This window comes from Podarcis raffonei, chromosome 16, assembly GCF_027172205.1.
Source record: "Podarcis raffonei isolate rPodRaf1 chromosome 16, rPodRaf1.pri, whole genome shotgun sequence".
NCBI classification, from domain to species: Eukaryota; Metazoa; Chordata; class Lepidosauria; order Squamata; family Lacertidae; genus Podarcis; species Podarcis raffonei.
Window position 1 is genome coordinate 29484769 of NC_070617.1, and position 26833 is coordinate 29511601.

The following is a 26833-nucleotide window of genomic DNA, read 5'->3' on the forward strand; positions in this document are numbered from 1 at the left end:
TCCCCGTACAAACCCACAAGCCTGATGGGTCAATGGTCTTGACCATGGGTAGGCAAACTAAGGCCCGGGGGCCGGATCAGGCCCAATCGCCTTCTAAATCCGGCCCGCAGACGTTCTGGGAATCAGTGTGTTTTTACATGAGTAGAATGTGTGCTTTTATTTAAAATGCATCTCTGGGTTATTTGTGCGGCATAGGAATTTGTTCATTAATTTTTTTCAAAATATAATCCAGCCCCCCACAAGGCCTGAGGGACAGTGGACTGAAAGAGTTTGCTGACCCCTGGTCTAAAACCATGTTTTTGAAGTGATTTCCAATGGACTCACTCAATAGGATACATTTTCCAGTAGGTGACTGAGGACCCTAGGCGAACTATTTAAAGTTGCATCCAACGTCACACACCAAGTAGACCCATTGAAATTAATAGGCATGACTATTAATTAGAAGGACACTGACAAACTGGAACGTGTCCAGAGGAGGGCAACCAAAATGGTCAAAGGCCTGGAAATGATGCCTTATGAGGAACGGCTAAGGGAGCTGGGCATGTTTAGCCTGGAGAAGAGGAGGTTAAGGGGTGATATGATAGCCATGTTCAAATATATAAAAGGATGTCACATAGAGGAGGGAGAAAGGTTGTTTTCTGCTGCTCCAGAGAAGCGGACACGGAGCAATGGATCCAAACTGCAGGAAAGAAGATTCCACCTAAACATTAGGAAGAACTTCCTGTCAGTAAGAGCTGTTCGACAGTGGAATTTGCTGCCAAGGAGTGTGGTGGAGTCTTCTTCTTTGGAGATCTTTAAGCAGAGGCTTGACAACCATATGTCAGGAGTGCTCTGATGGTGTTTCCTGCTTGGCAGGGGGTTGGACTCGATGGCCCTTGTGGTCTCTTCCAACTCTATGCTTCTATGATTCTATGACTAGTTTGGGTCCTTTAATTTCAATGGGTTTATCCTTATCAGCCCCGTGCTGAAAAAGTTTGCTGACCCCTGGTCTTGACTCACTGTAAGGCATAGCCTACTATGAAGAGGAGAGTTTGCTGTTCAGTGGTAGGACATCTGCTTTGCATGCAGAAGGTCCGAGGCTCAAAGCTTGGGATCTCCAGGTAGGCCTGGGAGAAAGCCCAGAGAGCCACTGCCATTCAGTGCAGACAATACTGAACTAATAATAATAATAATAATAATAATAATAATAATAATAATAATAAATTTTATTTATATCCCGCCCTCCCCAGCCAAAGCCGGGCTCAGGGCGGCTAACAACAATAAAACAGTACAAAAATACAACACAAACAACACTCTAAAATCATTCATTATAAAATTAATTAAATTCAAGCCACTGGCCACCACTGGGCCAGAGCTCCACGAAGATTGCCGAGGGAGGGAGTCAGGCTGTGCCCTGGCCAAAGGCCTGGTGGAACAGCTCTGTCTTGCAGGCCCTGCGGAAAGATGTCAAGTCCCGCAGGGCCCTAGTCTCTTGTGACAGAGTGTTCCACCAGGTCGGAGCCACAGCCGAAAAAACCCTGGCTCTAGTTGAGGCCAGCCTAACTTCTCTGTGGCCTGGGACCTTCAAGATGTTTTTATTTGAAGACCGTAAGTTGGAACTAGATGGAACAGTGCTCTGACTTGGTGTAAGGCAGCTTCCTATGTTCCTAACTTCAGTTCCGAGAGACCTCCTGGATCAAGTCAAAGGCCCATCTAATTCAACAACCTGTGTCCCACAGTAGCCTATCAGATAAGAGTAAAGGAAATTTAATAATAATAATAATAATAATAATAATAATACCCTGCCCATCTGGCTGGGTTTCCCTAGCCACTCTGGGCGGTTCCCAACAGAATATCAAAAACACAGTACAACATCAAACATTGAAAACTTCCCTAAACAGGGCTGCCTTCAGATGTCTTCTAAAAGTCAGATTGTGGTTCATTTCCTTGACATCTGATGGGAGGACGTTCCACAGGGAGGGCGCCACTACCGAGAAGGCCCTCTGCTTGGTTCCCTGTAACCTCACTTCTTACAGGGAGGAAACCGCCAGAAGGCCCTCGGCACTAAGCCGCCGTGTCTGGGCTGAACGATAGGGGTGTAGACGCTCCTTCAGGTATACTGGGCCAAGGCTGTTTAGGGCTTTAAAGGTCGGCACCAACACTTTGAATTGTGCTCAGAAACATACTGGGAGCCAATGTAGTTCTTTCAGAACCGTTGTTATGTGGTCTCGGCGGCCACTCCTAGTCACCAGTATAGCTGCCGTATTCTGGATTAATTGTAGTTTCCAAGTTACCTTCAAAGGTACCCCATGTAGAGAACATTGCAGTAGTCGAGACAGTCTGCGGGCAGGTAGGGTCTCAGCCTGCTGGACAGCTGCCCTGGACACAGAATTGACCTGCACCTCCATGGACAGCTGCGACTCCAAAATGACTTCCAGGCTGCACACCTGGTCCTTCAGGGGCACAGTTACCCCATTCAGGACCAGGGAGTCCTCCACACCTGCCCACCCGTCCCCCAAAGGAGGGTGGCCAGGCATCCTTATTTGCAGAGGAAATAACTCTAAATGGAAGGTGAGCCAGAGAATAATCCTCTAATTGAAGGCAACTTCTATTTATTTATTTTTAGTAAACATTATCTTGAACACTTATTAGGGAATGACCAATGCAGCAGACAGTGGGATGTTCTCCAAGCATCTTGTCTCAGTGACGTCTACGTTGGCTTTGTCATGTACACAGAATGGAAAATGGCAGGATCCCCAGGGAAGTGCTCTATGGGGAGCTGGCTCCAGGCACATTACAAAGTTGTCGGCAAAGTGACATGAACCCCGTGACATGCAAATCCCTTGCATATGATCACAGCACCCAGAAACAGGTAGTGAGGTCATTTATCCACAGCCGTGACAAGAGGAATGACCTCTGGGAGGAGTGCAGAGAGAGAAATGCAATGGTGCACCTATGGCAGCAAAACTGGACGCCTTCATCTGCCCCACCTGCAACGAAACATGTCTCTCCCATATCAGACTCTTACAGCCACAGCAGGCACTGTAACTCCAATGGTTTGACTTTACTGAACAAGGCGCACTCCTCCATCATCGCCATCATGCCAACAACAACAGTTCTTCAAGCAAAAAAGCCCGAATTCTGCCATCGGGCTTCCAAAAAGTCAGCAAAGTCCCTCACGCGAGAGACTAGGCCCTCTTTTTTTAAAATGTATTTTTATTAAAGATTTTCTTAGTTTACAAAAGTATGTGCAATGTCTCTCTCTCTCTCTCTCTCTCTCTCTCTCTCTCTCTCCAAGTAACATTTTTTACAGATCAGTTTCATTTGTTGAGACGTTCAGAAGAAGAAAGGGAAAGGGGTGGGGAGATGGGGGTCGGGGTCGATGTTTCTATTTTACTTAATATATGTGGGGTTTGGTGTCAGCGTTGCTTGTGCAGGTTCTCTGCTGTTCACTTGTGTTCCTTTGGTGGTGAGAGAGGTTGGGGTTGGCCTAGGCCGTGGTTGTTTGTTTCTGATTGGCTGTGGTGGTCTTTGTTTTCATGTGTGAGTGGGGTGGGTGGGTGTTTTGGATCAACTAGGCCCTCTTAAAGATCAGTAAGCAAATCCTTGGAAGCAGCAGTGAGGGCCCAAACAATGGGTGAAGCTGGAGTCAATGACAGGCAAAGCTAACTCAGTGTGGATTTGTCCCCCATCGTCCTCACTGTTAAGTTCTGCAAGGGCAACAGTGAAATTTGAGGAGGACGATGACTGCCAGTGCTGGTTAGGGCTGGGCTGGTTTTAAGAAGCCTGACATGGGGAGGTGGGGTGCTGGCTAAGCCCCATTAGCTAAAGTGGTACCTCAGGCTGAGGCTGGTGGGGCACTGCCCCACTTGTTCTCATGGACCAGCTCTCCTGGGAAGCAGAGAGTAAGACTAGAGGGGCAGTTTTCCCAGTAGAAGATCTGCACTGAAGCCAGCTTGATTCATATATAAATGGTCTGGAGCGAGGGGTGAGGAGGGAGGTGTGCAAGCTAGCAAATGACTCAGGACTGACTCAGTGTAAGTCAGCTTCCTATGTTCCTAAATCAGCGAAGAAAAGCAGGTTCAAAAAGCACAAATGTAAAAACAAAAAACAAGACCCCTGACTCAACAAGAAACAATCCACTTCACTCTTCTTATAAACACCCACCTCATGGCAGACCATTCTCTCATGAATGTTTTGTCTCCACTAACAGCTAACTTGTTGTTGAGTGACGGTCGCCGAGTAGCCAAAATGGCATTATCCATACAAAGGAGAGAGCTATCAGTGGGCATGGTGAAGCCCAAAGGTTTACACATGTCCCACAAACCTCTAATAATTCTAAGGGGAATAAAAGTGACCCCACACAACCCAGTGAGGACTGAATTAATACAGTGGTACCTCGGGTTACATACGCTTCAGGTTACAGGCTCCGCTAACCCAGAAATAGTACCTCGGGTTAAGAACTTTACCTCAGGATGAGAATAGAAATCACACCGGTGGCAGCAGGAGGCCCCATTAGCTAAAGTGGTACCTCAGGTTAAGAACAGTTTCAGGTTAAGAACGAATTAAGTACTCAACCCGAGGTACCACTGTAATGGGGTGCTAACTGTTGGGGGAGGGCAGAGAACCCAGAAAAACTGTGTGTGTGTGTGTGTACGCATGCACACACGGAATGGAGTTCCTTGAAAAAGGACATGACTGACTGGCTGGCATCCTGAACAAGTGCACCCCACGCTGCAAAATTTTGCTGCAGGTCCCACGTGTCGCTCCCAATTCATCCTTCCAAACACCTCCCCCAGTGCTCTCTCATACCTCCATGCCAGTCATTCATCCATATTGTGCTACATAACCACAAATCGTTTCCTCTTCTGTTAATAATTACTAAACCCAACACTGGTGAGTATGTTGGGGAGGGGTAGACTCCACAGGACCATTCGGTCCTTTTCTATTGCCACCCCTTCCATATTAATAACCACGGAGCAGATTTGCATAAAAGGGGGCCACCGCCACATTTTAACCCCCTTCAGGCAAAACTCAGCCAATGTTGGTCACTTTGAAGCCCACCTTATTTTGATGGCATTTAAAGCCATATCACACACCACTTTAAACCATAGCTGTCAAGCGTCCCTTATTTGGTGGGACAGTCCCTTATCCCAGCGCCATGTCCCACTGCTGTCCCTTATGGATGATGTCCCTTAAATAAGCTACTGAAGGTAATGGGGCCCTTTCTATGTCCAGCTGTCCTTTGTCAACAACAAATTGTTGCTGTTTTTTTGTGTTGAATATATGCTAGATGGTAATTTATGGACCTAATAGGTATCTAAAGCCATTTGCACGCAACAAAATATGTATTTTATCTAAGTAATTGTTGATCGCTTATTTTGTCTGCTGATCCCTTATTTTCGAGGCTGCTGGTCCCTTATTTTCAAATCTGTAAGTTGACAGCTATGCTTTCAACTGTCATGGCATTCCACACCCCACCCACCCCAAAATCCTGGGAACTGGAATTTCGTCATAGTTGCTGAAAGTTGTGAGGAATCCCCTATTCCCCTCAGAGAGCGACAATTGTCAGAGTTCCCTGGAAAGAGGGGTTGACAGTTATAAACCACTCTGAGAACTGCGTATTTATTTGAGAAAGTGGGAGGGGGGAGTCTCCACGATAATATGATACGATAGCACAGATGGTGCCAAAATCTCTTGCACTGAAATCAATGGGATTTACAAGCGCTCAGCTAGACCGGACCATGCCCTACAAATTTATTGCAATACAGTGGTACCTCGGGTTACATACGCTTCAGGTTACAGACTCCGGTAACTCAGAAATAGTACCTCGGTTTAAGAACTTTGCTTCAGGATGAGAACAGAAATCGTGCTCCGGCGGCGCAGCAGCAGCAGGAGGCCCCATTAGCTAAAGTGGTGCTTCATGATAAGAACAGTTTCAGGTTAAGAACGGACCTCCGGAACGAATTAAGTACTTAACCCGAGGTACCACTGTAAAGGGAAACCTCCCACTTGCACGTGACTGCTGCCAAGCGTGCCATTTTTGGCAGGGCAAATAGGCAGGGTGGGGTGGGGACATTGGGGTTCGGGGCGGGCTAATATGTGTTCTTCTGAACACAACCCCTGCATAAATCGGGAGTTCCCTGTATCCCTGTTTCTCATCCAAATGACTCTTTTACACAACGGCCTCCTAAAAAAAAAGAGAGAATTCAGAAAGGGAAAAAAGGGAACCTCCGCATTAAATAAGCCCATATAAAATCCAAATCTCAACTTCAAAAAACAGAACACAGGGCAACGTGCCTTTATTGAGAAATCATTTCATACAGTCTCATAAATGCTTCTGGTTTTAGTGCTGCAAGCTCTCTTCTCCACACACCCCGACCTACAGAAATAGATTTTCCTCCCTCCGTCGAATGAGAATTGACGACTCCAGAAATGTGTCCTAGAGATGGACGTGTGTCTCCCCAAATATTCACAGCAAGCCCCCCCCCCACCTCGGACATTCCTTGTGCCCACCTGTACAGTGGCACCTTGGTTCTCAACGCCTTGGTACTCAAACAACTTGGAACCCAGACACTGCAAACCCGGAAGTGTTCCGGTTTGCAAACTTTTTTCGGAAGCCAAACATGCTCCATTTTGAGTGCCACACTTCCGTTTTGAGTTCCACACTTTCCTTTTGAGTGTTACGCTGAGCTTTGTCTGTTTTTACTATTTACTTTGCATTTTTGTGGCTTTTTTATTTTGTTTTTGTGACGGTGTGGAACCCAGTTCAGCTACTGATTGATTGTGTGGCTACAGTACATTATTCCTTTCATTTTATCAATCAATGGTCTTGTTAGATAGTAAAATTCATGTTAAATTGCTGTTTTAGGGGTTGTTTTTAAAAGTCCGGAACGGATTAATCCATTTTGCATTGCTTTCTATGGGAAAGTGCGTCTTGGTTTGGGAACAGACTTCTGGAACGGATTAAGTTTGAGAACCAAGGTATAGCTCTTACTCTCTGTCTCTTATTAGCCCCGCCCCGCCCCACCCCCACACCTTCAGACACTGCAGTGGCTTTCTCCCAAGCTGAGCTGCTCAAACATGTTTTGCATGCAGGAGGTTGCAGGTTCGATCCCCAGTGTCACCAGCTTTTTAAAAAAGGAAGAAGAATCAGGGTGCCGGTGGCAGGAAAGTCTCTTCTCTTGAGAAACCTTGAGAGGGCTGTTGCCAGTCAGAGTAGACAATACCGGGGTAGATCCGGAATACGGCAGATTCCTACATCCATACAAAAGCTGCTTACAGAAAACAAGGGGTTGGGGAGCCCTCTTCTCCCTACAACATGGTAGGACTCTCACAGCGCAGTCCTAACCACGCTGGCTCCGTCCTACCAAATTCAGTGGGGTTCGCCCCCAGATTAAGCAGGATTCGAACTGCAGCCTTAACTCTTCCATTGTTGTCATTAAGGAAATCATAGCAAGCAACCGGGGTGCTGTAGAGCAGGGCTTGGGACCCTTCGCTGCTCCACATGCCCACTGGTCAGGGATGATGGGACTTGGAGTATAGCAGCGTCTGAAGGGCAGCGGGTTCACCATCATTTCTTTCCAGGGAAGGCGCTATCAAAGGCTGTGTACATGTCACACATTTAAAGCGCACACAGCCCCCAAGCATACTGGGAATTGTAGTTTGTTGAGGGCGCTGGGAAGTGTAGCTCAGCGAGGGGTAAAGCTTCATTATCCAGGAATTTTGGGTGTTGGGGTTTTTTGTTTTGGAGGGGGGAAATTCATTTCATTTCATTTATTTATTTTATTTCCATTTTACTTATCAAATTTCTATACCGCTCTTAATCTGTAGATCTTAGGGAGGTTCGCAACATTATGTATGGAGTGTACACAGGCAAAAGCTTTGTTCCATTCTATTAATTCCTTGCTGAAACTCTTCCAGTGGGTGCTGTTGAGTCTATTACCTGCACCTGTGAAATAAAAGCGTCTCTTGGATTTGCGTGGAAGTCAGCAGACGAAGAAAACAAAACTCTGGCCCCTTCAGGCTCGTTGGTTGCCAACCACTGGGGCAGCGGAATAATAATAATAATAATAATAATAATAATAATAATAATAATAATTTATACCCTGCCCATCTCGGGTCAAACTACTTTCTCTATAGGACCAGCCAACCTCCCAGCCACAACTCACCTGGTCCCAAGAAACCGCCGGAGGTTACCAAATGCTGAGATGACGTTTTCGGGGGGGGGGGAGAGAGGGTGGACTTGGCCAGGGAAAAACGATCCTAAATGGTCCAACCCAAGTTGACCCCCCCAGCCCAATGCAGCTCTTCAGGGGTGGCTGACGCCCTTTCATTATTGCACTGCTAGCTGTAACTTTGGACAGTAGTGCAACAGGGAAAGAGTAGCAGACTGCCCCATTGGAAACTTTTAGGGTCCCCCCCCCATACCTCCTAAGCCCCCCATGCTCTGACACACCCACCCACAAAATGAATGTGCACATGAGTCAGAGAGGACTTTTCAAAGCAGCCCTCGAATCTTCCCACCCTGTTTGCAGAAAAGCGAAACCTCGGTTATACAGCGGGCGTTAATTCTGCCTCCCTCCTTCCCGAATGTATAAAAACATGCCAGGAATCCAACACGACCTGCTGTGTTTACAATATATTATCGTAGCCTTTGGGGGGCTGCCAGCAGAGAAACGGGGGGGTAAGGATGTCCGCCCATTTCCAAGTGCCCAGGGGCCACCACCTTTCCTCACCACAGAGCTCAGGAGCTATTTAATGGCTCGAAGGCCCTTGCTGTCGGCAGCAGACCACGCCGGGCCAGAGGTACAGATGGTCCCAGCTTCGTTGCCGGGGAGGGGGCTCTGAAAGGGCTGCTATTGTCCCTGGGCCCGCCTCGCAGCGCTGGTTGCTGCAGTGAATTGATGAGCGCGCTCTCTCTCCCCACCAATTCCCACCCCCCTTCACCACCTTTCCCCCTTTCCGGGCCTGGTGTTTTACTCTGTTGTTCTAATCCGGTCTGAAGTCCGCTCCCGCCCCACTTTGCCCTTTCCCCCCTTCTGCTCCGGGCCTCAAAAGGTCCCTGGAAGAGAGAGAGAGAGAGAGAGCAGAGAGACCACCTGAAAAACAGGGAGGCCACCCACCCAGACCCTTTCAGGCCCTCTGTCAATCCCCCCCCCATCCCCGCTTCTCCTGTGACTGATAATTTACAAAGGACTGGGGGGGGGGATAAGGGATTTAACACCCCTCCACCGTTTTTTCTCCCCACATACCTTCGTATTGAGCTGGGGTGGAGTGGGGGGGGGGGAGAGAAAAAGACTTTTATTGATCAGATAGAGCCCTTGCCCCCTTGGCTTAGGAAATCCATTCAGCCAGGCTTCCCAAATCCGAATCCGGCTGCCTTTCAACAGGCGTTTGTGATCACTTTGCAGGTTATTGTTATTTTTAAATACTTTTCAGTAAGGCAGGATTGCAGAGCTATATAATGCCTCTGGGTCTATTACTGAGCGAAATGTCATTTGCTGATCAGGTGAAATTAGCCGTGGGAACGGAGTAATACGCTATCAATCTTTGGATCGATGTTTCTACCCTGGTTTTTCTGGCCCTAATAGTAAATCAGACATCCTGGCTTGTCGCGGTTTACTGTGTACAAGCAGTAGGCCGGTGCAAGTTGCCTGACCCGTCTTTTAATAGGTGCAAATGCAACCGGTTTAAAAGCACCAAACTACGGACTTGGCAGGCAACCTGCATCGGCACACTGCTTGTTCACAGTAAACCGCGGCAAGCCAGAAAGTCTTTGGCAAATGCAGCCGGTGTAAAAGTACCAAAGGATAAACCTGACTTTCTGACTTGTTGCAGTTTACTGTAAAGAAGTTACATGCCGATGAAAGTTGCCATATCACCCCCAACTTCGTTCTGCCTCTGACCAGGGCCGGAGGAAGGGGATGAAGTGGGGGCGGGCTGCCCTGGGAATCACCACTGAGAGGGGTGACAAAATGCCAGGCCGCACTCACCGCGCGGCCTGCAGCGCGCCGAAGCCACGCGTCTCTCCTGGGAGTGACACGGTGGCTTGGGCGCCCGCAGGTTCTGCCCCAAACGGTCCACCCGCTGCCTCCCCCTCAGTTGTAGGGCAGCTGAGTGGGAGGAGGCAGGCAGACTTCTTGGAGACCCCACGGGGTGTCCTGCCCCAGCTGGCCCCGCCCCTGGGCGCACAGCACGTACGTCGCCCCAGGCGCCCAATCGGTTTGCTCCGCTGCTGCCTCTGACCACAGCGGGATAAAACAAAGCAGGAAGAAACTTTAGCTTCCCGTTATGTTTGAATCAGGGATCATCCCACAGTCAGCAAACCAGCAACAAACCATGGTTTAAGGTTGGTTAGTGCCTGTGTCTTGTTAGGTAAAGGTAAAGGGACGCCTGACCATTAGGTCCTGTCGTGGCCGACTCTGGGGTTGTGGCGCTCATCTCGCTTTATTGGCCGAGGGAGCCAGCATGACATGTGGCCAGCATGACTAAGCTGCTTCTGGCAAACCAGAGAAGCACATGGAAACGCCATTAACCTTCCCGCCGGAGTGGTACCTATTTATCTACTTGCACTTTGATGTGCTTTTGAACTGCTAGGTTGGTAGGAGCAGGGACTGAGCAATGGGAGCTCACCCCGTTGCGCAGATTCGAACCGCCGACCTTCTGATCGGCAAGTCCTAGGCTCTGTGGTTTAACCCACAGCACCACCCGCGTCCCACAAGACTTGTTAGGGGACAACAATTCAAGATCCCTGTTTCTGACGTGACGAGAAGCTGAGGGTGGGCAGGGTGAGGAATTTGGTTCAGTTTGCACCTACCACATTCACACTTCCTGAAGCAATATACAAACCAAAAGAAAAGTTTCAAATTTCCACTTCTCTGAATTTTGCTGTGGACTTCTCCCAACCAAATATTGTGTTCAAAAATGTTTCATTTGTGTGTGTGCATAAAGCCTATTATTAGTGACATTATGCATGCTAAATAAAAAAATATGATGCATAACTAGACATAATAATAATAATAATAAGCTTTACATTAGGGGAAATTGCTTGCAGAAGTGTCTATATTAGTCAAAAGTACATTAAAAATGTTGCTTTAGAGGAAGTTGCACTGAAACGCCAATGGATTTTCACAAGGACTTTGAAAAATGGTTAATTATAACCACAGACTGCTGAGGAAATGTGGAGAAAGGAATTTAATACTGAAGATATGAAAAACTGAAATCGACAGATTTGTCGAAAGCTTTTTGGTCTGGAAAGGACCAAAGGGGGAGGGATCAGGCAGAATTCATCAGCAAGCGGCTAGTCCACAGTAAACCACAATGAGCCAGAAAGCCTGGGCTATTGATACATGCAAACAATGGTCTTCTTATTCCCAGCCCTCTTTCAATATCTCAAGTTCAATGCACTTGTAACTTGTGAAGTCTTAGTGACTCAGTAGCAAATCTTTCTGAGTAATGATGCTTAATACCTGGTTGCACAGGATCTAGCCTATTTAAAAAAATGAAGATGAGGCAGTTTCTTCTCTTAAGACTGCCACAAACCCCGCAACAAAAAATCTGTCTAGGAGAAGAACACAATGTTATCCAATGTCAAATAATATATTACCGCCCCCTTCTAGATCGCAAGAACTGTTTGTCTTCATTTAACCAACCTGCCCCTTTTCTGCTTTTGTTTTTGGTTCAGTTTCTACTTATTTATTTATTCCTTCCCTCGAAGAGTGCCCCCCCAAGGAAAAGACCCTATAAGCAATATTGCACTACTAGGACCCAACACAAAAGCAGAGGCAATATTGATAGGGTCTTACCCTCAAGGTTCTCAAATGGGACGTAACTTCCTGCATCGGGTGCCTTGAGTAGTTTCGTAACGTATCTGTAAGCATTGCAATTGCACAGGGGGGAAAACGTTAGAAGACCAACCATCAGAAGTACAAGGCAAACTCTTCCTTGCTTTTAGCAATCTATTCAATAACATTCTCTCATTAGCAGGGCTTTTTGCCTCTTACTCCCTCCTCACAACCAGCCTGCCAAAGAAGGCTACAAACTTTCCCAGCTTAAGGGGGGGAAACCGAGGCAGTTAGGCCAAAATGACCCAAAATGTATGTTTGAGGTTCAGCATAAATTGCATCCCATCAATCCTAAACCAGAGGTTAAAACTGCAACTTTGCACTCGCTTATATGAGAGAAAGTCTCTTTCAATCCAGTGACCATCATTTCTAAGCAAGCAAGCATGGATCAGGCTACTGGGCCATTTTCAGACACGACACCAAAAGGGCTTTTTGAAAGGCTTCTTCATCCAGACGGCAAATGCAAAACTTGTTATACAGGTGATCACTTTGAAACAGCCCACTTTATCCCGGACTCACAACATTCATGCATGTATACAAAAAGCGTGTGATGCCCCAAAGGTCCAAATATTCTGAAATGTGAGCTCAAACAGAATGTTTCTAGGAGTGCTTCAGTCTGTCATCATTTCGTCTAACAGCAAACTTGGGTGGCAGAATGCTGATCGTTTTGGAAATGAGGTGGGCCCACCCCAAAAGCAGGAAATGGTTTTTACATACCCAGGACACCCTAGGTATGGAGAAGTTTGTAAATGAAAACTTTTTTAAAGACCTGCGAGTTCCCTAACTTATAGAATGCAGAGGGCACGGGGATGAGAAAATAATAGAATAATTCATCTTGTCTACAGAATGAAGCTTCCTGGTATTTATATACAGTCGTACCTTGGTTTTCAAACAGCTTAGTTCCCGAATGTTTTGGATCCTGAACATCGCAAACCCGGAAGTGACTGTTCCAGTTTGCGAGCTATTTTTGGAAGCCAAATGTCCGCCGGGGCTTTCGATTGGCTGCAGGAGCTTCCTGCAACCAATCGGAAGCCGCGATTTGGTTTTCGAAAGTTTTGGAAGTCAAACGGACTTCTGGAACAGACTCCGTTCGACTTCCGAGGTACAATTGTATTAGCAAATAGCATCTGTACTGAGAGCTCAGATTGAATCGATGGGTTCATGCGGTTCTGGAGCTTCAGTTCCAGGGATGAGGAACCTGCTTTTTCCCAGATGTGGCCAGACTCCATCTCCCTCATCTAGCATGGCCAATGGTCAGGAATGAAAGGACTCCACTAGTAAAGGAAGGACTCATCTGAGAAACCACCTCCTTCTCTCCAGGCCCTTCTGGGTGTTGAGAGCACTGGAGTCCCTCTTGGCTGTTCCACCTCCCTCAGAAGTTCAGGGGTGGCTCAGGAGAAAGCATTCTGTGCAGCAGCCCTTATATTGTGCAATTCCCCCCTCCATCTTTTTGGCAAATGCAGACACCCCCTTTACCTCAGCCTTTGACACTTGAGACACATGTTTTCAGGTCCCACCCTATTCCTGTACCCGGGATCTGTTTCAACTGTTTTTCATTCCCAATTTTAAAATTGCTGTAACTCGACCTTGGACCAGCTAGTGAAGTAATAAATTTAATTCACAATAGTCATCATAATCATACTGTTGAGAGTTGCAAGCCAGAAATATACTAGGAGGCGGAACATGTTTCCTATCCCTGGGGTATAAAACTGCTGGTGGTGAGGGAAATCTTATAGATGGAAGGGCCCTCTACGCAATATACCTAAAAACTAGAAAAAAAGCATGCTCTCCTATCACAGAATTATTCGCCACCCCTCTTCTGCAGCTTGATGCTGACCATCAATTCATCAATTTAATTTACTGACCGACTGGAAAATCCTCTATGCAGGAGGTCTCATTTCCTAGCAGAGAAGTGAGGCCAAACTCATATGACGTAAACTGGTGTCGGGAGCAGACTAAATGCGATGTTAGGGCTGGTGTCCCAGATTTAAAAACCAAGCAAATGAACATAAGAAGGCGGTGTTGTTGTTGTTGTTTTAAACATAAATAGCCAGCGAAAAGGTGGGGGCTGAGCCATATTGCGCCAATCATTCGAGGGAGACGGGGGAACGGTTCTCAAGACAAGGGCTGCGTTATCCCAAACTAAATTGACTTCGCTGCGTTCTAAAATTGGGTCAGGTGGAGTCAAAAGTGGGTGGAGCCAAGCAGAAACACGAGTCGCACACCTAGGCTCCATCTGCACTATGCCTTTAAAGAGGTATCGTGCCTCTTTTAAACTGTAACGGCTTCTCCCAAGGAATGCTGGGAAGCGTAGTTTGCTAACGTTGCCAAGAACTGTATAGGGCCTCGCGCAAACACACCCCACCATTGCACGCCCAATTGAATTTACGATCCCAATGAGAAATTTCATTCCTATTTGCAAGTACAGTGGTACCTCGGGTTACATACGCTTCAGGTTACAGACTCCGCTAACCCAGAAATATTACCTCGGGTTAAGAACTTTGCTTTAGGAGGAGAACAGAAATCGTGCTCCGGCGGCGTGGCGGCAGCAGGAGGCCCCATTAGCTAAAGCGGTGCTTCAGGTTAAGAACAGTTTCAGGTTAAGAACAGACCTCCGGAATGAATTGAGTACTTAACCCGAGGTACCACTGTAAGATTTCCAATCGGGGGTCAAAAAACTGGTGCTCCTCTTCCCCGTCATGCAATGGTCAGATCCTGCCAAACACTCTAGCTGCAGTTGCCCCAGGTGGCTATTTATGTTTTTTTTTTTAAATCCTGCCCACGTGGCGTAACCACATGACTCAACGCCATGATCTAGGGTGGTCCCAAGTGTCCATTTTTGGGGTGACTGCCCCAAGATAGTACTTATCCTGGAACAAGCCCATTGCCCCACCAAGTTGACCAAAACTCACCGGTACAGTGACCCACCAAGACCTCAATAAACTTCCTGTTCTTCCTGCGTGTAAAAAAAAAAAACCAGAACATAGGAAGCAGCCATATATACCAAGTCAGACTCTTTCTCCACATAGCCCATGGATGGGAGAACATCTGTGGCGCTCCAGTTGTCACCGGACTACAACTCCCACCAGCCCCAGACAGCATGGCCAGTGGTCATGATGGGAGTTGTAGTCCCTCAGCAGCTGGAGGCTCACAGCTCCCCCACTACTGGTCTATTCTTACGGCATCTCAGTTCTCCAGGGTCTTGAACTGAAGTCCTTTTCATCTCTTGTCATCTGATAGTTTTTATACAAGCTGGAAATGCCACAGGGCCTTCTATATGCGGGCCCGGGCTCTGTTTGGCTGGCTGGATTGTGAGTTGCCCTGGGGTGCCCCTAGGACACACCCTCTTTTAGGGAAAGTCCATAGCTCAGTGGTAGAGCACCTGATTTGCAGGTGAAAGCTCCTCAGCATCTGCAGGTAGATCTGCGGGAAGGAGTCCTGCATGGTACCTTGGAGAAGTCATTGCTAGTCAGTGAAGGCAGTAGCGGGGGAGATGGACTGTAGGTCTGAATTTGTCAGCTTACTAGGTCTCTCACACAGCTGCTTCTTAATTACCGTATTTTTTTGCTCTATAAGACTCACTTTTTCCCTCCTAAAAAGTAAGGGGAAATGTGTGTGCGTCTTATGGAGCGAATGCAGGCTGCGCAGCTATCCCAGAAGCCAGAACAGCAAGAGGGATTGCTGCTTCCACTGCGCAGCAATCCCTCTTGCTGTTCTGGCTTCTGAGATTCAGAATATTTTTTTTCTTGTTTTCCTCCTCCAAAAACTAGGTGCGTCTTGTGGTCTGGTGCGTCTTATAGAGCGAAAAATACGGTAATTAGCTAGATCTTCTCAGGCATCCCAATAACATTTTAAGCATTAAGAGTTATTGGAGGGTTCAAAGATTTAAACAATGATAGAGAAATTTAATAAATTACTTTAAGAACAGAAGAAGAGCCTGTTGGATCCTAATGATAATAATAATAATAATAATAATAATAATAATAATAATAATAATAATAATTTATTATTTATACCCCGCCCGTCTGGCTGGGTTTCTCCAGCCACTCTGGGCGGCATTCCAACAAAACACTAAAATACAATAACCTATTAAACATTAAAAGCTTCCCTAAACAGGGCTGCCTTCAGATGTCTTCTAAAAGTCTGGTAGTTGTTGTTCTCTTTGACATCTGGTGGGAGGGCGTTCCACAGGGCGGGTGCCACTACCGAGAAGGCCCTCTGCCTGTAACCTCATTTCTTGCAGCGAGGGAACCGCCAGAAGGCCCTCGGCGCTGGGCCGTAGTGTCCGGGCTGAACGATGGAGGTGGAGACGCTCCTTCAGGTATTCTGGACCGAGGCCGTTTAGGGCTTTAAAGGTCAACACCAACACTTTGAATTGTGCTCGGAAACGTACTGGGAGCCAGTGTAGGTCTTTCAAGACCGGTGTTATATGGTCTCGGCGGCTGCTCCCAGTCACCAGTCTCTAGTCTAGCATCTTGTTCTCATAATGGCCAACCAGATGCCTTTAGGGTACCTGCCAGCAGGATTTGCACACAAGAGCACGCTCCTCTCCTGTGGTTTCCAGAAACTAGTATTCAGAAGCATTTACTGCCTCCCACTGCGGAGGCAGAGAATAGCCATCCTGGCCTAGTAGCCACCGATAGCCCTCTCCCTTCATGAAATTGTCTAATCCCCTTTTTAAAGCCTTCAGGGGTGCTTAAAGTGGGTAGAGTGTCTGGGTCCAATGATATTTTGATATGCAAATGGTGTGTCTTCATTTTGTGAATCACTGGAGTGGAATGCCATTGCTAGGTCGATACTGGTCAGTCTTCCCCAAAGTGGTGCCCTTCAGATGTTTCGGACTACAGTTCCCATCAGACCCATGTAACATGCATTTGAGGAAGGCTGTTTTTGGTTAAATGAGCATGCATGCTTGCAAATGAAACGTACGCATCAGGAAGTTGGAAATTTGGTTTGAGAACAATTCATTAAAGATTGGCGTTTTTTTCTTGGCAATTTACATCAGTCCAGCCCTTTATATTATATAAACTTCATGGTAAAAAGGTAAAGGTACCCCTGCCCGTACGGGCCAGTCGTTACTGACTCTGGGGTTGTGCGCCCATCTCACTTAAGAGGCCGGGGGCCAGCGCTGTCCGGAGACACTTCCGGGTCATGTGGCCAGCGTGATGAAGCTGCTCTGGCGAGCCGGCACCAGCGCAGCACACGGAAACGCCGTTTACCTTCCCGCTATAAAGCGGTACCTATTTATCTACTTGCACTTAAGGGTGCTTTTGAACTGCTAGGTGGGCAGGAGCTGGGACTGAACGACGGGAGCTCACCCCGCCGCGGGGATTCGAACCGCTGACCATACGATCGGCAAGTCCTAGGCGCTGAGGTTTTACCCACAGCGCCACCCGCGTCCCATAAATTTCATGGTATACTCAGCCAAATAGTATCTGGATTGAGGGTGCTGGTTGTCTCACTTTTCTCCCCTCTTTAATTACTCTAACTTCCTACATGTGATTTGCTCAATGAGCTTTTTAAGTTGCGATCTTTCCCAGTCTGTATCTGTACTGGAAGTTATTTTCACAATGTTGTTATTGTTCTATAACTTATATGCTGTCCTGGGTTCCTTTGGGAGGATGTGCAGAATATAAAATTTAATTAAGCATTCTCATCATCTATAGGAACTGAACTGGTGTTCAGTTTTTTTATTTTAGTTTTCAACAGAAGCACTAGCATGTTCAGAAGGTAAAGGGTAAAAAGTAAAGGACCCCATAGCGGTTAAGTCCAGTCAAAGGCGACTGTGGGGTTGCGGCGCTCATCTCGCTTTCAGGCCAAGGGAGCGGGCGTTTGTCCACAGACAGCTTTCCAGGTCATGTGGCCAGCAGAACTAAACCGCTTCTGGTGCAACGGAGCACCGTGATGGAAGCCAGAGCACACAGAAACACCGTTTACCTTCCCGCTTCAATGGTACCTATTTATCTACTTGCACTGGTGTGCTTTCAAACTGCTAGGTTGGCAGAAGCTATTACAGAGCAACAGGAGCTCACCCCGTTGTGTGGATTCGAACCGCAACCTTCCAATCAGCAAGCCCAAGAGGCTCAGTGGTTTAGACCACAGCGCCACACACGTCCCTACAGCATGTTCAGAGGAGTATTCAGCTTGGTGTTTTACATGTAAAGTTCCCAGCATTCAATCCCTGGCATCTCCAGGTGGGCATAGGAAAAGACTCCAGTCTAAATCCGTGGAGAGCCACTCTGGGTCAGTGTAAACTAGCCCTAGCCAAGCTGGTATCCTCCAGCTGCAGAATTCTCCCTCCATTCTACTGTTCTTCTCTCATCACTTTTAAAGGGTTATCTTGCTTCAATCCGCCTTATATCATTGCCTCTCATTTTTGTTATTTTGTTTTGAGAAGCGTTGATTTATTCTATTTTACATTTGGCATGAATATGCCTGTTGTACACTGTCCCTGGTGCCTGCCTGGATGAAGGGTGGGTTTAGAATTAACAAATAAAGGAAATGTATTTGGGGGCGTTGTTTCTCCTAGTATGCAGTAACCTTTGCTTAACATAATATAAAAACCAACTTCCCTGTACAATCCTCTACTTGTCAAGAAATGTATACTCATTTACCTGGCTTCTGAGTTGACACGTGTGGAATTGCTCTGCTGATATATACCACTTTTGTACAAATCAATAGGAACAATACTCAGAAAGAATGAAACATGGGTGCAAAACATTCATCTAATAGTTCCAGTATTTCTTCCAACATGCCTGTACCGCAGGCCAGTGAGATTTCGAGTAGAAAACTGGCAAATCACACGCAAAGCCTCATCTTATCTTTACATGTTTTAATTTTATTTCTAGAGTCCTGGCAAGGTAGATATGCCTGGAGCTAGGCTAAAGGGACTTTCCTCAAGGCTACCCTGGGGGAAGTTAGTTCAGTTGGCATCCGAAATAGCTCCGCTGGTAGAGCATGAGACTCTTAATCTCAGGGTCATAGGTTTGAGCCCTGTGTTGGGCAAAAGATTCTTGCATTGCAGGGGGTTGGACTAGATGACCCACGTGGTCCCTTCCAGTTCTACAGTTCTATAGTTCTCAACCCAAGCCCAGTAGTGTACTCTGCTGCAAGCCAAATGTTGCAGCAAATGTTGTAGGATTGATTCCCTCCTGTGAGAGAATAATGGCAGAAAAGGGACTCCTCTAAGATTGTCCCCGTCACCTGCCATTTTACAAGTGCTTTATAAAAAAATATACAAAACAGAAGAGAAATAAAGACACATAGACATCATAATCATACAATAAACCAGTGCTTGGAATGAACAAATTCGGATAAACTACGGTAGCTCATGAAAACAATTCCAAAATCTCTGAATTTCACCTGAAAGTAGTTTCTATGATTTCCAGGTGAACTGAATATGAATAAAGTTTCTTTCACAGTGGAATTTTGGGCGACTCTTAATTCAATTCACACACACACACACACAGCGTGTTCGAATGCGGCCATTGCATTTATCATTTTTATCTATCTGAAAAGTGACGCAGCTGTTTAAGCTTAAAGATCATAATTGCTGGGGAAAGTAATTAATAAAACATTTTTTCACATTGCACCGTGTGTTTTTTTGATGTTTTCTTAGTCTTACTCAAGCTGAGCAGCTTGTAAAATTTTGAAGACTGGAGAAGTAAAGCAGCGGATGACATGAACAAAATGTGAACTGAACTGGAACGGAATTAAGTTTCCTTTTTGGAGGTGGCAACTTGGAACTGGAACGAATTCCTATTTCGAAGGGGTGAACTCGAACTATTGGAACTAAATGAACTTCCCAAGCACTGCAATAAACAAATAAACCAGCACAACATACAAAAGCACCAAATTTTTTAAAAACGAAAACCATAATAAATCACATCAGTGCACAACTGATTACTAGACACAACTATAAATTAACTAACCAGGGGCAGCAAGAATATTGTTGGCACAAAAATGGAAGCAGGAAGAATTACCGACGAAAGAAGAATGGAGGATGAAATTAATGGACTATACAGAACTAGATAAACTAACAGGAAGGATTCGAAATCTGCAGGACCAGAAATTCACAGAAGACTGGTGTAAATTTACAGATTATTTGAAAAGTAATTGTGATTGTCAGACTACGTTTGTAGGTTTGCAAGAAGTTTTGTGAGGTGAATTATTGGAACTATGGATAAAGGGGAGGATGGTTAGTTAAGATAATTTAAGGCAATATGAATTTAAGAAATGCATAAGAAATGGTTAAAACGGTGGATCATCAGAGGTGCTGATGGAAGTCCAAAAAAAGATTGTATAAGTGGTGAAGTTTTGTGGTATGTATTATAATTTATATGTTAAAATTAATAAAAATTATTATTTTAAAAAAATTAACTAACCAGGAATGGAAACTTGTTACCCTCCTGATGCTGTCAGACCCCCCATCAGCCTTAGTCAGCATAGCACAATGGTCAGGGATGATGGGAGTTGTAGTCTAACCATATCTGGAAGGCCATGAGATCCCCATCCTTGCATTAAACCACTGGCAAAGGATAGTTTCAAGGACTTTTTATCAGTTCTGAAAACTTGTGTGCAAAGATTTTTCCTGGGGAAGTTTGTTCTGAAAGGTAAGACCATTTCCCCCTTTGTTAGTAAATTTAAGAAAGAGCCTCGCAGTTTTCCTTTGTATGTTTGCAAGTGCATTTTTCATCCACAATCCCTTCCAAGGTTTCCTTCCCCACTGCCATGTGGAAGAAACTTTATCGTAGCTCCAATATTTTGCTGACAACATAGTTGATCTTTGTACTTAATTTTTTTTAATGAACTTTCCCACCAGTGTTATCTGATTAATTGGGATGCCTTCTTTTTAGTCAGTTTAAATGTTTGTTTTTTATTCATTCTTCTAATTCAGTGGTTTCCAGAGCAGGGGTAACTCACCCTGGAAGGCAGTGAGATTAAGCGAGGGGTGTGTGTGCTAAGGAGGTGGGGGGGCACTGGAGGTGTCAATAACCATCAGACTTTGAAAAGATGGTATCGCTGATTCCAATTCTTCAATTTGTTTTCTTAATTAAGCTGAATAGTTTTCACACTGGGTTTCGAATAAATATGCAAGTAACTCTGACCGTTTCGAACTTTATGGTGCTATAATCTTCCTTCGTGGGCCACACAAACCACAATTTTGAATAATGCTTTTTATAGGGGAGGGTGGGGGGAAGTGGGGACCACTTTATGGAACCCAGGGGGCAGTAGCCCGAAAAAGACTGGGAACTACAGATCTAACTGATTACTTAATCAAAGCTTGCAGCCCGTAGCAGCCAATAGATTTCAAATACAGTGGTACCTCAGGTTACAGACGCTTCAGGTTACAGACGCTTCAGGTTACAGATTCCGCTAACCCAGAAATAGTACCTCGGGTTAAGAATTTTGCTTCAGGATGAGAACAGAAATTGTGCGGTGGCGGCGGCGGGAGGCCCCATTAGCTAAAGTGGTACCTCAGGTTAAGAACAGTTTCAGGTTAAGAACGGACCTCCAGAACGAATTAAGTTCTTAACCCGAAGTACCACTGTACTGCTGGCGCAAATCTGCACTCCTCTTTAAAAAAAGATTGACAGTAGAACTCCCACTTGACTCTTTTGAATTTGGGTACCACGTCTACATTCACCAAGAGAGTCAGGGTGCCTTCTTGGCAAAGGGCTACAGTTGCTATTTTGGAACAGGCAGGCAAAAACAACCACAGAAAGCATCGCTGTGTTGAAATCGAGGTGAGCAGGGCTTCGCCTCCTCTTTCCACTGTCCCCCCCCCAAGCAACTTTTCATTCTCTTTCTAATTCTTCGAAAAGGAAAGAAAGAGCATTCGCTGCATTTTTTGCATTCCAGCCTCGGCTTCTTAAGGTATCTAGCAAGCTGGTACAAATCCTGCCAGAAAACGGGGATTCTTTCAGCCTTGCAAGAGCCAACCTGTTCCGATGCGTTCAGGGAGGATTCCTAAATCTCTCAAACTGCACTACCTCTCCTGAGCAGTTTGCGGGCCGGGAAGGGGGGGGAAGGGGCGCAGCGGTGAAGACAGATCACTACATCAACAAACAAACACCCTCCACATTTTTTAAAGCACCTTCCTCATGTCCTTTTCCACTGCAAGGAATTCCTGCCCCCATGCCTTAACCCATTCCGTCACCAGTTTACAATGCACGCTACAACTGCACACCAGATCACACCCCTTTCTCAGCAGAGTAGCACGAATCTGCATCTTCAGATGCTTCTGTTGTTGTTTTTGAAAACTAACGACACAGGTTCTTAAATGGATGTAAAATCACAGAATCATAGAGTTGGAAGGAATGCAGGAATATGCAGTTGTCCCATACGGTCCCATACGGTGATCGAACTTGCAACCTTATCATTATCAGCACTGCACTATAACCAACTGAGCTATCTAGGGATAAAATGCAGGCACCCTCCTCTACCCACACAAGAAGGTGCCTTATGCCATTGGTCCATCTAAGCTCAATACAGTGGTATCTTGGAAGTCAAACGGAATCCATTCCGGAAGTCCGTTCAACTTCCAAAACGTTCAGAAACCAAGGTGCAGCTTCCGATTCGCTGCAGGAAGGTCCTGCAGTCAATCGGAAGCCGTGGAAGTCATGTCGGACGTTCGGGTTCCAAAGAACGTTCGCAAACCAGAACACTCACTTCCAGGTTTGCGGCGTTGGGGAGCCAAAACGTTTGACTCGCAGGGCGTTTGGGATCCAAGGTACAACTGTACAGTGGACGCTCAGATTGTGAACATGATCCGTGCGGGATGCACGTTCGCAACCTGCAGTGGCACTTCTGCACACGCATGGGTTGCAATTCGGCGTTTCTGCACATGCGCAAAGTGCGATTTAGTGCTTCTGAGCATGCGTGACTGCTGAAACCTGAAAGTAACCCGTTCCACTACTTCCGGTTTTCGGCAGTCCGTAACCCGAAAAAACGCAACCTGTAACCCGAGGTACGACTGTATTGCCTCCTGCCAGCAGCTGTTGAGGTTTTCAGACATGAGCCTCTCCCAGCTCTATCTGAAGATGTTAAGGAACGAACCTGGGACCTTCTGTATGCAAATCGGAAGCTACCACCAAGCTACAGCCCTCTCCTGCAAAATATGCCTTTCCCACATAGAAGTGGCCAGCCTTTTGGAAAATACAAGATATACCAACCATCCAGGAGTGGCAGGTGAAGATGACAGAATTTGCAGAACTTGCCAAATTGTCAGGGAGGATCCGGGACCAGGAAGACCAGAGATACCAGAATAATTGGAGTAAATTCATTGAATATTTAAAGGAGAACTGTAAAAATATTAAGACACTAGCAGGACTGGAATAACACCTTCAATGTATAACAGTAATGATGTCAGAATAATGGGCGCGATAAAAAGGGGATAAATATACCAATTGCAGGGAGGAAGGGAAGTCAAGACTCAGCAGAGTCAAAGGGAATATATGGTAATAATATGGATTGTTGGAAAAAGAATATGTAAAGAAAATAATAAAAATTTACTTGAGGAAAAAAAAAGAAGTGGCCAACTTTTCCTTATCCCACAACATGCAGGGGAATAGTGAATTTGCTCCATTTCTTGCGGACTGTTCACCAGATCGCACTCTGCTTCTTAAGATTTCAACTGTACCGGCTTCCAAGTTTTGCATCCACACAGGATTAATTCTGTTGCAAATCACCACCCCACGTGTACAAGGAAATTCAGAGCTGGAGCCAATGTTAGTTCTACTCAGAGTAGAGCCATTAAAATCAACAGGCATGGCTAATTTAGGTCTCCTAAATTTCAACAGGTCTGCTTTGAGCAAAACTTACGCTGGTTTCAACCCTGAACATCCTTTATGAACGGTTTGATTTTCAAATACCGTTGTGGGTTTTGACAAGTGTTGTTTTCAAAAAGAGTAGACTCAAATCTTTCCCCCCATGGACTACTTGGAAATTAATGATGCTCTTAGCGGGCTGCTTAATGACTTTTCTGCCTGTTGTAGCTCTGCTCTGCTAAGAAAGCTGAAGAAACAACTTATAGGTGGTCACTGGTGAAAAGCTTGTAGGCATTTGCTCAGAGTTCGCCACCCGCAGTATGCCTTTCTCAGAGTGGCCAAATCCACACCATATATTTAAAGCAGTATTACAGTGGTACCTCGGGTTACATACGCTTAGGGTTACAGACTCAGCTAACCCAGAAATAGTGCTTCAGATTAAGAACTTTGCTTCAGGATGAGAACAGAAATCGTGCTCCGGCGGCACGGCAGCAGCAGGAGGCCCCATTAGCTAAAGTGGTGCTTCAGGTTAAGAACAGTTTCAGGTTAAGAACGGACCTTCGGAACGAATTAAGTACTTAACCCGAGGTACCACTGTATAGCATTTTCAACAGTCACTGCTTTCTCCAAAGAATTCTGGGAAGTGTAGTTTGAATTGCTAGGAGACACCCTGTTCCTCTTGCAGAACTACAGCTCCCAGAAGCCCCTGGGAAGAGGGAGTTGTGAAACCACTCTGGGGATTTTAGCTCTGTTAAAGGAATGGGGGGGGTTGTCTCCAAACAACTCTCTGTACCTAACAAACTACAGCTCCCAGGATTCTTTGGGGGGAAGCTGTGCCTGTTTAAAGTGCTATAGTAATGCTTCACATTACTTTTTAGATTTCAGGTTTGTTTTTTCATCTTCCGAACCACAGTTTATGTGCAAGTTATATTTTCTTAGGACAGATCCACACTGTGCATTTAGAGCAAACCCAGCACACCACACAAGGAATCCTGGGAACCATAGTTTCCCCTGTTACAGAGATACAGTTCTCAGGAGCGGAGTTTAGGTTTGCAAATTTCAGCGGTGAGTTGTGCAAGGCCAAAAATTGGCAGGGCCGCATCCGTCACCTTCCAATCTACGCATTTATTACATCATAGTGGCAATGGCGCTTTGGGCTCGGCGCCCAGTGTGGCAGTCCCAGTAACGGCTCCCTAAATCTGCCTCTGCAATTTTCAGGCCCTTTAACAAACTAGAGTTCCCAGGGTTCCTTGGGAGAAGCCATGAGCTTTGAACTTGCACTGGGTGTGCTTTAAATCTAAGGTGTGGACCTGCCCTTACCTACTTATCCGCTTTTATTCTTCCCTTTGCTACAACTGTTTTAAAAGCTGTAAGCCACTGAATAGTTCAGTTGGTTAGAGCATGATGCTAGTAATGCCAAGGTTGCAGGTTTGATCCCCGTATAGGACAGCTGCATAATCCTGCATTGCAAGGGGTTGGACTAGATAATCACCAGGGTCCCTTTCAATTCTATGAAATAGCTATTTTTCTCTCTTTTTTCATCTCCTACTATATCTAAATGAGCTGAGAAAATTTGGTCCCTAGTCAATATAACTGAGCTAACTTATTACAAAAGAATACATATGAACCAGCCTAAAAGGTTTATGGGGGATTGGTATTTTTGTGTGTGTGCAATGTTTTGGAACATGTTCAGTGATAATGCCCAACCTTATCCTGTTTTCAGCCTGCTGTAACAGTATTTCTAGCATTTGTTTATTTTATTTATTAATAATAAATAAAGAAGAAATTTTTAAAGTGTTTTTATTTGTTTTATAACTTGTGAGTTTGCCACCTTGGGCTCCTTTGAACGGATGGGTGGGATATAAATTTAATTAATAAGGGGAGCGAAACAGCCCACCCAAATGATCACTAAATGTGCATCACTTGTTTTAAATTATGGAATACTCTGCCAGGTAGAGATTAAGCCGGCGTCTTCTGTTTCAACATTTAAATGCCCGCTGAAAATGTTTCTATTCTGCCAGGCTTAGGGAGCCAATTAAGAATACATCTTTCCATAATATTTAGCTGATTTGTGGTTTTTAACATTTTTACATGGTTTTAGGCATAACCGTTGCAAAGTGATTTGATACTTGTTGGTGGATAGCAGGATATAAATATATTTTTTAAATAAATAAATAAACAAAATAATCAATGCACTGTTTTTAATTTGGGGTTTTTTAATTGCTGGGACCTTACACTGAAGGGCAGGAAAGAAATTGAAATAAAAGTAATAATGCAATTAACCAGCATCAAGCGACCTTAATTACGATACCCAAAGGAAATTCAGACACACACAATCCTTCCACATGTTAGGGGCACATCTTGGAGATTTCTAGTAGTAGCCTTTCAAAAGCTTTTAAGCACCACTTACAGCTCACAAACTTTGGTTAAAGCGTGGCTAAAAAAGGAGGGGGTGTCTTTATTTATTGCGTGAGCATCCTGCCATTCCTCCAAGGAATGGTCTACTCAGGCAGAAGGTGGATTCTGGAATGGCTGGTAGCTCTATGAATTAGTGGCCTGCTATAGAGCAGCAAAGATTTCCATCTCCCTAATATTTTTAAGGGATGCGGGTGGCGCTGTGGGTTAAACCACAGAGCCTAGGACTTGCCGATTGGAAGGTTGGAGGTTCGAATGCGACGGGGTGAGCTCCCGTTGCTCGGTCCCAGCTCCTGCCAACCTAGCAGTTCGAAAGCACATCAAAGTGCAAGTAGATAAACAGGTACCGCTCTGGCGGAAAGGTAAACGGCGTTTCCGTGCACTGCTCTGGTTTGCCAGAAGCGACTTAGTCATGCTGGCCACATGACCCGGAAGCTGTACACCAGCCAATAAAGCGAGATGAGCGCCGCAACCCCAGAGTCGGCCACGACTGGACCTAATGGTCAGGAGTCCTTTAATATTTTTAACAATAGCAGCAACAAAATGACTCCACGCACACACCCTATATTATATTGGTGAAAGAAACAATACTGGTGAAAACCAGAAGCAGAATTCTGCGTGAAAGGATTGGGAGTTCTGTTCAGTTTGGATGCTCAGAACTAGTTCCGAGGCTGGATTTTTAAAAAAATTCTAAATATATGACATTTGCACCAAATCCCTGGCTAGTGAAAACAAAAAGACCACAACAAGCTTAATATCAGTACATCCTTGGTCCATGTTGTCCTCCCACTTCCATTTTATCCTCATGACCAACCTGCAAAGCAA

General features: G+C 45.6%; 1 long non-coding RNA gene across 2 annotated transcripts in view; it reads right to left on the reverse strand.

Annotated features, from left to right (window-relative positions):
* LOC128404043 (uncharacterized) overlaps window positions 1–15792 on the reverse strand; it is a 42985-nt gene extending 27193 nt beyond the window's left edge. The window contains exons 1-3 of one of the 2 annotated variants that reach the window (XR_008328047.1): window positions 15638–15792; window positions 14738–15371; window positions 4791–6169 (exon numbers count right to left, since the gene is read on the reverse strand). This is a non-coding gene — a long non-coding RNA (uncharacterized LOC128404043). Of the gene's footprint in view, window positions 1–4790; window positions 6170–14737; window positions 15372–15637 lie in introns of those variants that run through there. The other variant, XR_008328046.1, reaches the window with a different exon arrangement.
* Between the last annotated feature and the right edge of the window lie 11041 nt (window positions 15793–26833).